The sequence below is a fragment of the Leiobunum rupestre genome, chromosome 8, assembly GCF_980474605.1.
Source record: "Leiobunum rupestre chromosome 8, qqLeiRupe1.1.hap1, whole genome shotgun sequence".
Lineage (NCBI taxonomy): Eukaryota > Metazoa > Arthropoda > Arachnida > Opiliones > Sclerosomatidae > Leiobunum > Leiobunum rupestre.
Window position 1 is genome coordinate 25,969,878 of NC_143391.1, and position 15,032 is coordinate 25,984,909.

The window sequence follows — 15,032 nt, forward strand, 5'->3', positions numbered from 1 at the left end:
GTTGGGTAGACGGCGGTTTTGTGATGGAACTTAGGCCACAGCTTAAAGATAGAATTTCCACAGAACTTGGGACTCAGCTTGATTTAGGCATTTTGCTTTTGGTAATGCTGCCTTTCGGGATAAGTACACGGCAGACTATCGAGAGGCTTATTATTCTTATCAAAAAGCTATTTGCTTTTTCGAATATTGATATCACTACTCCCACGAATAGTGTCGTGAACAGCGAAATAAAAGACGCGAACTTTTCCGACATAAAAACCGGTAAACCTTTTTCCTCTTATTTCAAAACAGAACTGGCCGTTAATTTATTTTTACACGCGCAAAATAACACCTTTTTTAACAGCAACCAAAAACTCACTTTCACGCGCGCGTGCGCTATATAAACATTTGAAAACGAATATAGGTAGATGTACTATACAAAATTACGATGTGTACAACCGAACATTCCGCCCGCCTTGAAATAACGAATTTCAAATGAGATAGTAAAAGTCCGAAAAGTTACATTTGCATACATAAATAACCCTTAGTAAACAGTTTGAATACAATTAAAATCAGTCTAGTGGTAACTGGCATAATTTAACTACGGGTCTTTTCAGTGATTTGTCAGAGGTTCTGACAGTTACGACGCGAACTTGATTGTCTTGTCCTGGATGAAGTTCAGTGATTCTTGCCATTCTCCACTTGGTTGGAGGTAAATCTTCATCTTTGAGCAAGACCAAGTCGCCGACTCGTAGATTCGGTTTTGGTGTAGTCCACTTTGGACGTTGTTGAAGGCGAGAGAGGAATTCATTTCGCCAACGGTTCCAAAAGTGCTGCAGTACTTGTTGGCCCAATTGCCAACGTGACAGGCGGTTGACGTTTTCAGAAGTGAGATCGGGTTCGGGTATTGCGGTGAGTGCATCTCCGATTAGGAAATGTCCAGGTGTCAACGCATTGAAGTCGTCTGGATCCGAGCTTAACGCCGTTAAAGGACGTGAATTTAAGCAAGCTTCGATTTGGCAAAGAAGCGTTTGCATTTCTTCAAAGTTTAGAACCATGGTGCCAAGAACTCGTTTCAGATGATACTTGACGGACTTCACCCCGGCTTCCCAGAGGCCTCCAAAATGTGGCGCTGCAGGCGGGTTGAAGTGCCAATTAATTCCTTCGTCTGCGAGCCATCGTGATACTTGATCGTTGTTGTTTGTAGAGACTATGAATTTGATGAATGTTTTCATCTCTCGATCGGCTCCTGTAAAGTTGGTTCCACAGTCGCTGTAAATGTCGGCGCATTTTCCTCGTCGAGCAACAAAGCGTTTCAATGCTGCCAGAAATGCTTCGGTGGTCATGTCACTGACAAGTTCAAGATGAATTGATCTTGTGGTAAAGCAAGCGAAGACGGCAATGTATCCCTTAAACCTGAAGTGACTTCGTCCCTTCATTAGTTTAAGGGTAAATGGTCCTGCGTAGTCGACTCCACACTTCAAAAATGGCCGAGCAGGATTTACTCTCGCTGGTGGTAAATCGCCCATAAGTTGCTTTACAGTGACTGCCTGCTGTCGTACACATGAAACACATCTTCTGATATGGAAACGTATGGCATCACGAAGACCGACGATCCAATAACGTTTCTGTAAGACAGAAGTTAGTAGTTGAGCACCTCCGTGAAAATGTTTCTCATGCTCGTGTTGTATTAGAAGTTCTGTTAATTTGCTCTGTCTCGGTAACAGTGCCGGATGCCTTTGTTCGTATGGTAAGTTGGAGTGGCAAAGTCTGCCACCAACTCTAAGAATCCCATCTTGATCGATGTACGGACGCATCGAAAGGATTTTACTTTTCCGTGGTAATTCCTTGTTTTGTTTAAGGCAAGCTATCTCTTCGTTAAAACTGTTGCTTTGGACGACCCGAATCCAATGGGATAGCGCCTTTTCGTTCTCTTCCTTCGATAAAGGTCCAGTAATCCTCAATTCTGTCGCATTTCGCGAATTGAAGACAAAACGTAGAATGTAGGCGGTGATATGAATGAGTTTTTTAAGCGCTGAAAATTTGGAAAGGAGCGTGAAATCCATTTGATGATGCGTTACTAACGAAATAATTCGTCTTTCCTCGGATAAACATTCATTTGGCTCTGAGAGTTCATGTAGTTCTTGCGTTGTTGCGGCGAAAATAAGGCACTGCGGTCCATGCCACCAGAGACCATGATTTCCCAGTTCGCTAGCGGATATTCCTCGAGAAGCGCAATCTGCAGGGTTGTTGTCTCCTGCAATGTGATGCCATTGCGCTCTCGGTAGTTTCTCGTGGATTTCTGACACTCGATTGGCTACGAACGTTTTCCAACGTTGCGGTGGAGCTTTCAACCAAGCTAGGACGATTGTTGAGTCCGACCAGCAATGAACATCAGCTATATCCAATCTCAATGACTCCCTGATAAGTTGAATCAGAGAAGCCAAAAGTAATGCACCAGATAATTCCAGTCTCGGAAGTGTGATTTGTTTGAGCGGAGCGACTCTTGTTTTCGCAGCGATCAGTTGTATTTTGATTTGTCCGTTGTTATTCACCGTCTTCAGGTATACGGCAGCTGCGTACGCTTTCTCCGATGCGTCACAAAATCCATGCAGGCTAATGTCTGTAGCATTAGCTTGCGAAATGTGCCGTTGAACCGTAATGTTTTCAATTTCTGGTAAATCGGTTCGAAACGACCTCCATTTAGCTTCAAGTGGTTGGGGAAGTTGCTCATCCCAATTCAATTTTAGCTGCCACATTTCCTGTAACATCAGTTTCGCTCGAACGGTTACTGGTGCCAACAGTCCCAGAGGATCGAATATCCTTGCTGTATCCGAAAGAATTGTACGTTTAGTGATTGAACTTCTTGACGCTGGAGAAGTAACCATAAACGAGAAATTATCAGCCGAAGGAGTCCAATATAGGCCGAGAGTCTTGACTGATTCGTCGTTCTCGATGCATAGTGGCTTTTGTAAATCCTTCATGTTGGCTGGTAGTGTATCCAATAATGCAGCTTCATTCGACGCCCATTTCCTTATTTCAAATCCTGCTTGAGATGTAGCTTGAATGATTTCTGACTGAAGTCTTAAAACGTTCTCAATCGTTTCGTCTCCTGTCATTAGATCGTCCATGTAGAAGTCATTTTGTAAAGCCGAAGATGCCAACGGAAGTGTCTCTTTCACGTCATGGCCGAGTTGCTTCAAGACTTTAGTTGCTAGGTATGGCGCTGATGCGGTTCCATATGTAACCGTTAGCAAACGGTATTCGAGCAAGGGTTCGTGTGAGTTGTTTCGCCAAACAATTCTTTGAAGATCGGAGTCGTCTGGATGTACTCTAATTTGACGAAACATTTTGGCAAGGTCTGCTTTCATTACAATGCAATGTTGACGAAAGCGAATAAGGAGGTTGACCAAATCATCTTGAAGTTTTGGCCCCACTAGCAGATGATCGTTTAGGGAAACTCCAGTTGTAGATTTGGCAGAGGCGTCGAACACCACACGAACTCTCGTGGTGGTACTGTCTTCTTTGAATACCGCATGATGAGGCACGTAGTAAGATGGATTGGTTTCGATTTTTATTTCATTCGAGGGAATGAGTTCCATATGTCCAAGGGCAATGTATTCCCCCATGAACTTGCGGTACTCCTCATAGAGATTCGGGTTAACACGTAGACGTCGTTCTAAGTGAGAGAATCGACGGATTGCCATTTGTTTAGAATCTCCAAGTTTTGGTGCATCGTTTATCTTTGGTAATCGTACAGTGAATCTTCCTGTAGAGTCACGTGTATGTGATTCTTCAAAGTTCTTTTCACATTGAATTTCTGTTGGAGATAGTATTCTTCGAGGCTGGATGTCTTCTAGCTCCCAAAGATGTTTCAAATCTGCTTCCAATGTACAATGGTGGACCTTTATTTTCGAACTTCTTCCGGCCATCAGCAATGGACCGGAAACTGCCCATCCGAAAAGAGTATTAAAGGCACCTGGAAGACCTTCTTTCCCCTTGCAAATGCCATCTTGTAAGAGCTCTAGATACACGTCAGCACCTAGTAAAATATCCACTTGGCCAGGGCTATGAAAAGTTGGATCAGCAAGTGTTAAGCCTTTCAAGTGTAGACAATTTCCAGGATCGAACGGACTGTTAGGTAAATAATCCGTGACCTTTTTCAGGACGATTGCCTCGACGATGACCTCCGACGTGTTAATGATATTTGACTGAATATTCACCATGACACTGCCTTGAGAGGTGTTCATTCCGGTTGCTCCAATTCCGTCAACTGAGACGTTGAAACGTGTTCGCTTCAATCTTAGTTTCCTCGTGAATTGTTCCGTGATGAAACTGGCTTGAGAACCCGAGTCCAGAAGCGCTCGGGCTGGATAAAGTTGCTCGTCAAGTCCCTTGACTTGGACCATTGCGGTTGCCAAGATAACTTGGGTTGATCCAATTATTTCACGAGATGGGCATGAAACTACACCGGAGGTTGCCTTCGTCTTCGTTAATTCCTTCTCTTGATGTAGAAGTGTGTTATGTCGTGCGTTGCATTTCCTACAATGACCAGATTTGCAGTCATTGCTTTGATGACCGGTTCGTAAGCAATTGAAACACATGGCACTCCTCTTGACCATGTTCCAACGCTCGTCCGAAGATGCATTCAGAAAATTGGTACATTTGTATACAGAGTGTGTTTCGTTGCAAAAGTGACACGTCTCGCTCAGAGCACCATGATGAGCCTTTGTACTCGGTCTCTGATGTAATGGAGGCTTCGACTTGATTGCAGTAGTTGTAGGCGGAGCTGCTGCTAAGGCTCTGGCCCGTTGTTCAAGAAATGTAACGAGATCCTCGAAAGTTGGTCTTTCGGTCCCCCTCAGGGAAAGTTCCCATTGTCGGCGAGATTCTGAATCCAGTTTTTCCTTTACAAGATGAAGTAGTATGGAGTCCCAATGTTGTACTGGTTCTTTGAGAACCTTGAGCGCCCTTATGCATTCGGCGGTGGTATCGATGAGCGTTCGTAAAGCGGATGAAGATTCTTGGATGACGTTAGTTTGACTGAAGAGACGTTTTACGTGTGCATCGATGATTTCCCGGGTATTGTTGAACCGATTGTTTAAGATATCCCAAGCTTCCAGATAATTAGCGTCAGTTACCGGAATAGATTGAACTAGGAGCGCTGCTTCGTTTCGTAATGATGACTTCAAATACTGAAACTTCTGAGCTCCGGTGAGCGATTCGTTGTTGTGTACGGTGGCCGTGAAGAGATCATGAAATGGAAGCCAATCGACGTAACCACCGCTGAATGATGGAAGTTCCAGCTTAGGTAAACGTACATCACTAGCTGGTCTGACTTGTCTCACTGGAATGTTTGCTGCTCTTTCATTTGATTCAGTGACGAGTAGGATTGTCAGATCTTCGAGTCGAGCGACTAGAGGGTTGTATTCATCTTCGTGATCCGCGAAGTCGTCGTCGTCGGGATCGATATTTGCAACTACGGCATCGTGAACCTCATCCAAGTCTTTCGATAGTTTTTCCACCTTGTCTACATACAGCTTCAAGCCAACGTCAGATAGATTCGTTGCTGTTTGACCCACCGCATTTTCAATCCTGGTGATCTGTCCCTTGATAGCTGCTCTTCTTCTCACCAGTACATCCATGATGACTTATGTTGATTCGTTTACGATCGGGATATGATCGATGGTTTAAACGGTTTCCAACGGAGAATCCACGCTAATTTTCACTGTCTCTCACGGAAAGATAGCCGATTCGATGATTAGTTGAGGAACATAATCAAGTTGACGAATGTATCCGGCTCGACGGACCAAAAAATGTCGTGAACAGCGAAATAAAAGACGCGAACTTTTCCGACATAAAAACCGGTAAACCTTTTTCCTCTTATTTCAAAACAGAACTGGCCGTTAATTTATATTTACACGCGCAAAATAACACCTTTTTTAACAGCAACCAAAAACTCACTTTCACGCGCGCGTGCGCTATATAAACATTTGAAAACGAATATAGGTAGATGTACTATACAAAATTACGATGTGTACAACCGAACAAATAGGTTAAAAGGCAAAAGAAATGCTACTTGTTCTGCGAATTTTTGGTTTTCACTGATCAGTTTATTAATTGTACAAAGTTTGAAAAACATAAACATCACATTTCGGAGTTTTTTTTAGCTCGTGTGAGACTACTTTTTGGGACTGCTGGACCCACTTGTTCTATTCAGAAAAGGAAAAGCAGGTTGTACCAAAAATGAAGACGCATTACGAGATAAGTATAGCTACGGCACTTTCCTACCAGGACCGTGTAGGGGGAGACAGAGGGGGCAAAACCCCCAGGGGTCCGGCGGAAAAGGGCCCACAGGCATGCTCATTAGGACCCCGAGGATAGAGGCCGGGGCCCGAAATGTCTCTGTTCGGCACTGGTTCTTACGTTTGAAAATGAAAAGTTAAAAGAGATATGCAAAATCAAACTCCCTGATTTGCTTTCTTTTAAAGCCAAAAACGACCTTCCGAAATACTCAGATGGATTTAAGGTGATGACTCAAAACTAGGATTACTATTTAATAAAATTTCAGTAAAATATTTCGGAAGGGCATTGCCCCACCATTTTCTTCGCCGCTGATTTCGCCCTAAAAATGAAATATATACCTTCGCAGACTATGGCGAACCCTGGCCCAAAAGCACGGATGTTTCTACCACATCACGGTTGAATACTTAACGCGTGTATTACCCAGGGCTGTTTTAACCCTGCCGTAGGCCTTAGGCAAAAATCTCTCATTTACCAACTTTTCGGACCTAAGTAGGCCCTATTATATGGAATCGTAGGCCCTAATGTCTCCTAAAATTTTCGTATGCCCTAGGCACTTTGCCTAGTCTGCCTTATGGATAAGGCGGCCCTGGTATTACCTTGACATTAGGTGGGGACATTTTCTGATTTATAAACCATATTTTCGCATTGTCAGTATTTGATGTGTTTCGCCTAGCAATATGTATTTTTCCGAAACGAATTTTAGAAAATTCAGTGTATAAAATTATGTTTTGCCTAGCAATATGTATTTTTCCGAAACGAATTTTAGAAAATTCAGTGTATAAAATTATGTGAGATGTACCTCTCACGAAATAAATATTATAAACTTTTGGTACTATCGTTCAATTGCCCATCTCACACGCCTTCAATTGGGATAAATGTTGAGTGAGCAGGGGCCGATTAACGCCTTTTGCTGCCCTAAGCACTTTAAAAATTTAATAATAATAAACAGTAAAATTATATTTTAATTTTGGAAATGGGGAAATCACACGAGTTCGGAACTGTAGTAAACCGAGAAATTCGCGTAAATTCTCTATAACCACACGTATTTCCAATGTTGGAATTTGATGGGGGTACTTATACGCGGTCCAAAAAACCTTACTGAGAATTAAAATTAAGCAACGAAATTGCATTTCTAGGCTATATGTAAACCATAGCTATTCAAAAATATAACTTTCATGGAAATCGGACTTAAATTAAGGAACGTTATGTCGACTTTCAGGCGGAATTATAAAACCACGAACATTGGGGTCCGGTAAATAACCCCGGAAACTATACTTAAATTTAATATTTAGTGATATAGCCGAAGTTGTAGTCATATGTTGTAGTTCTACTGAATCCTAACCTATCCAATAATATTTTTTTTAACGTTATCGGACTTAATTTTAAAGAAAATATCTACCACATAAAGCGAAATCACCGAAAATAGTAAATTGGGTAAATGCCCAACTTCTTGGGCTCCGATTTGAAAACTTTATGAAAGGTAATCAATGGTAATGTATGTACATTCGAACGAGGTATCATTGACTCTTCTAGCCCTAAACGTTGAAGGGATATGCGCGACACGGCGCCATCGGCGGCATCGGCGGCAACGGCTACACTGTACGTGAGACTAATACACACAAATCCTTAGGATTGTGTGTAAAAACGGGGTAATACGCATTCATTACAATGCAGCCATCTGAACAAAGGGAATGGATCGTGAATAAATAGAAGAAAAACTGACGTTGCGGCGATATACGCTTGCGCCGACTCTATGGAGATGGTTGTAATCGAGCGACGGGAAACAAATGGAACTTCAACCTCGAAGAGAGCACTGTTGCCATTGTTTGAGAGTTTAAATTCCCTCTATTTTCTTTAATTTTGACTATGTAATTTTGGGAATTGTATTTAATAGTAACTTTTATGTTGCCCTCAATTATCTTGTTTAATGGTTAATCCAGCCGTGTGAGTGAGAAAAGTGATAGAAAAATCGTTCTTGCAGCCATATTTTCCTTATTGCCAGGAGCGGACAATCAATCGATTTTTCATAGTTGCTGATTTGTAAACGACGAGTTGGTAAAAGGGTGCGAATAAAGAGTTTTCACTTTGCTAATCCAGACACGGCCGTCTTAAACATTGAGTTTAGAATATAGTACTTCTAGAGCCACAATTTGTATTTGATGGCGGGGGAAACTTTCTTGAAACACAGCCAACTTTGACACTCGCGCAATAGCGGCCAACCCATTCGCCGAAGTGCCATGAGAAAGGATTTTCCCGCTATAAACCAACGGCGTTCAGCACCACGCTCGTTTTTACCTCTCCGAGGGGACAAAGTCCCCTAGGAGGGGTTATACAACCAGCGTGTCCGTCTGTGTCTGTGTGTGTGTGTGTGTGTGTGTGTGTGTGTGTGGGTGTGTGTGTGTTGCCTGCGAACGCGTTCGCATTTTCGGGGCAAAGGGTAATCACTGCGTACGCAGTCGAACAACCGTTTTAGCAGTTTAAAGGTTGGCAAAACCACCGTGTGACGGTAAGCGTTAACGGATAAATTTGCGATTGCGTCGAGTTTTTTTTTCGTTAACGCCAACCGTCCCTACGTTTGTTATGGGTGCGTATTCTCCAACTCCTTCTTATTGACTTTTGGGACGGACCGAGTGCTGAGTGTTATGGCAACCTCTCAACTTCCAATGGCAGGGTTTCCACCAATTGTTTACGGTTTTCGTCTTAGTATCAATTTGCGATCGCATCGGGCGGGATTTGAATCCGAGACAGGCGGACGTTCTACCACAGAACCACCGACACTTATTACGGGTCAAAGAAAATTAGACCTTCAGCTTTATCGGAAACGTTTATTACAAATTAACAGTGTATTAAATTTTGGTTGTTATTAAATAGAACGAAATTTCGTGTTCCATTTAAATTATTGCATCGAAGTAATTCTAATGTAGCGTATTCTCTGTTGATTAAAAACGAAAGCGCCACCCAGGTTTCGAACCCGAGCCCTTCTGCATGACAGGCGAATGTTCAACCACAGAACCACCGATAGATGTTACGCTTCGTTGAAAATTATAAACTCAGCTTAGCGGAAGAGTATATTAATGGTTTTTGAAGTCTAAAGTTTTTACGTATGCAATTTTAAAGGTTAAATCTTGTTTTAGCGCAGTCAGCCGAGATAAGAGGGTTAAAGGGTAGACCCTGTGGGTGGTCCACTTTGTTAGTTTTTTGTTATTTATTTACGGGTTTTATTATCGACCTACATATAGTTGTGTTAATGAAAAAGCGATAATTTAACGTTTATTGCTTTAAGAAATGTCGGTTAGTCAAGTGGTTCTCTGTGCTTTGTTGATGGTAAGGTTTTTGCTTCTTGTAAATACATTTGGTGTGGATATTTGGATATCTACGATTTCTAACGCAGTCAATGATTTCCTGGGTGTGCGAGTCATTATATGGTATTGGAAATTGGACGGTATTGGTCTTTTTCATGCGGTATGTGTCACAACGTCAACTGGAAGAAATAAAATGAGCGTTAAAGATGCGGCAAGTATTTCGTAAGAGAGAAAAATACAAAAACCATCTGTAGATATTTCTTTCATTAAAATTGGCTTCGTATTATATTTAACTGATAAACTTGTACCGTAAATAGGGTTAAATTCAATTGTGCATTGTTTTAGTACGTCTAACTCACTGTTGTAACTACTTAATTTATAATATTTTGAATAAATTAAAATCGGTTGTTTCGTCTCATTTATTTTAATTATAATTAAAATTTTATACCGGGCGGGATGGAACCGGGATTACGTTTTTAGTAAATAACTCTGAATTGCGGAGATATATCTTTAAGGATCATCTCGAGAAATTAATCCCACTAGGGACAATTCTTCCGAGGAGAGGTATATTTTGCCAAGCTTGCCAACTTGTTATATTTGCTTTATTGCAAAAACTATTCTAAAAATAATTTTCCGCTAGGGGCGCTCAACGCCGAGATATATTTTTGTTCGTAGGTTAACATAGAAACTTCAAGGAATGGGTTGGCCGCTATTGCGCGAGTGTCAAAGTTGGCCGTGCTTGTAATCATGTACCGAACCGAAAAAGTTATCATTCGTCGGTGGCGTCATCTACCGCAAGTCAACGGTGATAACAATTTAAGCCAGTGGCGCTACCTACCACTAACGTGAAACGAGTATAAGCAAGGGGGTGGGGCAGAATAACAAGAGTGAGAAATTGCTGTATACATCGGAGGGCTTCACACCAAGCACACAGCGTGGAATTTCAATACAAACCAAATGGAAAACAGATAAATCAATGTTTCTAGGTGGAAAAGTTTACGGAATCGCATGTTGAAAAATGAAAAAAGGTTGCGGCGATAACGTGGAAGTAGCCCCTGTGGGCCGCAGTGAGGACACCAACTAGAGAAAAGGGAAGATTCCGTTTGCTCAGCGCGGAGAGCAAAGGAGGACGTCACCCGTCATGGAAAGGGCAAGAAAACAAGATGTGGGACTCATTGTCCACCACAGTGAATACAGGAATCCGACGCGCTAAAAAGAAACCGGTAAAGGATCGCCTTTGTGGGGAGCTCCCACAGCCGAGACGCGACAGAAGAGTATCAGCACGTCGTGAAAGTTGCAATACAAAGATAACCCGAGAGTCCGGAATAGGTTTTATCTCGTGGAGGGGTCGGACCACCGTGCAAGATTGCCACCGGAGACGCCAATCCTCGACAATCGCCCACCGGCAGACACTCTTTAACCCCGCCAAGGCGGATTGTAGAAAATAGTCCACATTTGGAGGGCTGAAGCTCCGTAACAGCCGCGAGACGATTGCTATTAGTCTCGTTACCAAAGACACCCCCATGACCAATACACCAGACCATGAAGACGGGATACGGGCATAGATATATGAATGGTGGTGACAACGGGATCCTGAGAACGTCTCGCGAGTTGCGTAAGGGCACTTTTTGAATCTGAGCAAACAACTATAGGCGTCTTCAGATCTGCCGACGCGTAGGAGAGAACCGTCAGAATAACAAACTGTTCAACCCGGTTAATCGGATGGCGAAAGTCCAGACGAGTGACCGCACCAACCTTGAGGGAAGGAACCGCGAAAGCAGCGCTCACGATCAGGGGCAGACGAACCGCCCGTGAAAATCACCGTCGCTTCCTTCGCGTATGGCTTGAGAATCGTGAGAAATAATTGTTGTTCGAGGTGGTGTTCGGCTTTCGGGCTGGAAAGCCAACGCGAACGGAAGGTCATCACTGGAAGTGACCACCGAGGAGTCACCGTAGCGGTGAGATGTTGACTAGATGCGTGAAAAAGCCAAGCCAGGTTGTGTGCCTGAGCTAGACGCCAGGCCCTGAGAAGGAACGCAGGAGCTAGGAGCGATAGAATTCCAGGGTGTCAGCAGCTCCACACGGAGCCAAAGTAATAAGATCAATGTAGTAATAATCAGCTAGGCTAATACCCAAGGCACCATCCTAGGCCTAAGTCATCGAGCGACTTTTGAAGCCTTTTAATTCAGGTGGCCGGGTTACAATGCGTAGGAGGGTGGTGGCAAGCCCGGCAAGCCACGCGAGCCAACAACTCCCTACACTAACTATTACCGTTAACCTCAACAAGTTTTTATGGAAGGGGAAACTGAAGATCTCGGGGGAAAACTCATTAAACCAGTGGGGAGAGAACTTGCAAACTCTACGCAGAAGGAGTTGTTCCGAGTTTTCACCCAGTGCCACAAGTTGGGATCGAACCCGGCTCCTCTTGCTGCCAGGCGAAAGTGCTAACCACTCCGTCACCCCACTTCTATGAAGTAATGCGTTAACGTTATAAACTTAAGCTGTAGATCGTATGCTTATTTTCTAACTCCCACCAAAGAATAACGCATTCATCAGTATTCTTTGAGTTTATCAATACCAGCCACAATAAAACCACGAAAATTGGGGTCCCGTAAATTACCCTGAAAACTATACTTAAACTTAATATTTACTGATATAACTGAAGTTGTAGGTCCGCTGAATCCTAACCTATCCAATAATATTTTTTTTAACGTTACCGGACTTAATTTTAAATAAAATACCTACCACATAAAGCAAAACCACCGAAAATAGTAAATTGGGCAAATGCCCAACTTCTAGGGCTCCGATCTGAAAACTTTATGAAAGGCTATCAATGGCGATGTATGTACATTCGAACGAGATATCATTAACTCTTCTAGCCCTAACCGTTGAAGAGATATGTGCGACACGGCGGCATCGGCGGTATCGGCATCGGCAACGGCTACACTGTACGTTAAACTAATACACACAAATCCTTAGGAATGTGAGTAAAAACAGTCAAAACAGTAAACACATCTTCTCAACCATGGACCAAGAATCTAAGGGGACTCACTGTTTTAGATATTTTGACACGGTAGGAAGGCTTTCTGAGGTACACCAGCCGCTTTGAAGCGCTTACAGAATACTGTTCAACTATTACTACGAAAGGCTTAGTTCATAATTTTTTTTAAGTTTAGTAGTGAATTTGATAAGAAAACCTCTGCCATATGCGGCTTATTGGTTATTTTTACTTAACAAAATGGTTAATTACCATTACTTTAACTTTTAAAGAACCAATTTCAAAAATAAAAGTCTAAAACTTACTAACCGACAACAACGGCGCCATTTTTTCAAAATTGAACGTGAACGATCCAGCTTCTCTACGAAACTACGTCGGAAATCGACTTTAGCGACGCCAAGTTTGTCCACATTGAACTAAAATTATCCGTGATTTTCTTATTCCCAGTATTAACGCGTGCTTTTTAAATCCTAAACAGTGAGTCCCCGTAGATTCTTGGTCCGTGTCTCAACGTAACCCCTAGTAACCCTCGACTACGAGCGCCATCTTTTGGAAATATGTTGAAAATGCAGAATTACGTCATTTTGAGCACAGCTTACGTCGCAGACGATTTTAAGAAATTTTTACACTGAGGAATACAAACCGAGGAAAAACGTGATATTGTACCCAATTTCGGTTCAGAACCTTCCCCACACCCAAGCGGAGGGTTACGTTGAGGAGACGACAATTTTAGTATGGGCTAAGTAAGATACGGGATGGTTGTCATGGATAATATTTTATTTGACTATGTAACTATAAGGGAATTAAGAAGAGTTACATCCACCTCTTGCGCAAAATATTACAAGACAAAGCAAAGTGGAAGGCGGGAAAGTATACGAATGGGAGTCGCAACGGCCTCCTAAGTACCCAAATAGCTAATAAAAACCGCGTAGGAAGACAGAATTCCTTTCTACTAAAAATGCCATTTTCAATCGTTGACGAGCGGGCTAGATGGTAGCAGAAACGCGGGAATGGCCGACAGATGGCGCCCATTACAAATTTTTATTTTTATATACAAGGCCTGCGCTTTTCGGTATGCGAAATTTAACGCGCCAATGAGGAGCCACGAATTCTGCAAAAGGCGGGAAAAAAGTTTCGATCGAAAATCAAGAAGAATGGTGATTCGAGAAAGAGGGAAATTGCGTAAGCGAAGAAGATCCCGAAAAGTGGGGGAAGACACGGAGGGGGCGAATGGCGCTAGTGACCTAGGATGGTTTTTTTGGCGACTTTGGGGGTTACTTCCTGGTTCGAAACCCTCTGTCAGGGTCAGCTAAAAATAGCCGCGGAACAGAAGCGGAAGGGAGTAGCGCAGAGGGTCAACTCCGGGCGAGGGAGAGGACATCTCGCGATAGAGAGAGGGAAGAGTAAGAGGATATTTTTAGAAACCGAAACATCTGCGCTACGGGGCACCTCGCCTCCCTCCCCCAACTCGAGAGGGGCAATTGCCCCTCCGCGTACTGTCAGTCCGTAGTGACCCCGCGGACGCAATCAAATCTAACTAACACTATATGGAACTCCGGCGTTTTCGCACAATAAAGACTAACGAACTGACGAATCTGAAATCTCACACTGTCCCCATTTCTTCACAATTGGGAATCCGAAAAAGCACACCGTGCCTAATAAATTTACTCATTTCTAATGGAAAATTCCGCAAAGTGCGCCTCTTTTTTTTCTTTCGTGTCACCGAAAGCATTTCTCTCTCCCTCTCCTGGAAATAGAATTTGTCGTAAAATAAAAACTAGAATGAATGATTTATTTCCACAAGAGTGCGCGTTATTTTTATACATAGAAAATGTTATCAATTTAACATTCCCAAGTCAAATGTTTGTGATGATGTATGCTGGTAGAATAATCAAAAAGTAAGCCCGTTACCAAAGAGCGATTTTTTTGCATCTTATTGCGTTTTAAAAAATTAATAACGCGTGGAATTTGTACATCCAAAATTTATACGAAATGAAAACAAACAAAGAATGATATTACACATAATAGTTTCATCTCGTATATATTTTTAATTGGAATATAAGAAGAGAGCTATTTAAATTAATTTCGTTAATGACTGCGTATGTTTCGGAAGGATCGTAAACGAGGCGAGTGTTGCCAAACAATTATTCGCGCGGGGGGAGTATGGGGAGTATGGCCCGGAGAAACTTCCGGGGTCGAGCGTTGACCCAGTGTGCTTACGTAAGCGTTTCAACTCTGACCTTAAAAGGGAAAGGGCTACAACTAGCTGTTCGGACCCCTTCCTTCCTTCCTGCCCCCCCCCCCTTTCTCCATTCTGTCTTCATTCTCTAGCGCTTTAATGATCCACGCCCGGCGAAGAAACTATACTAACTTCGAACGCTGGAGAAACTACGTCACTGCTACCATCCAACTCTCCGTAATTCATGCATTATTCCTTTTCCGAGAGC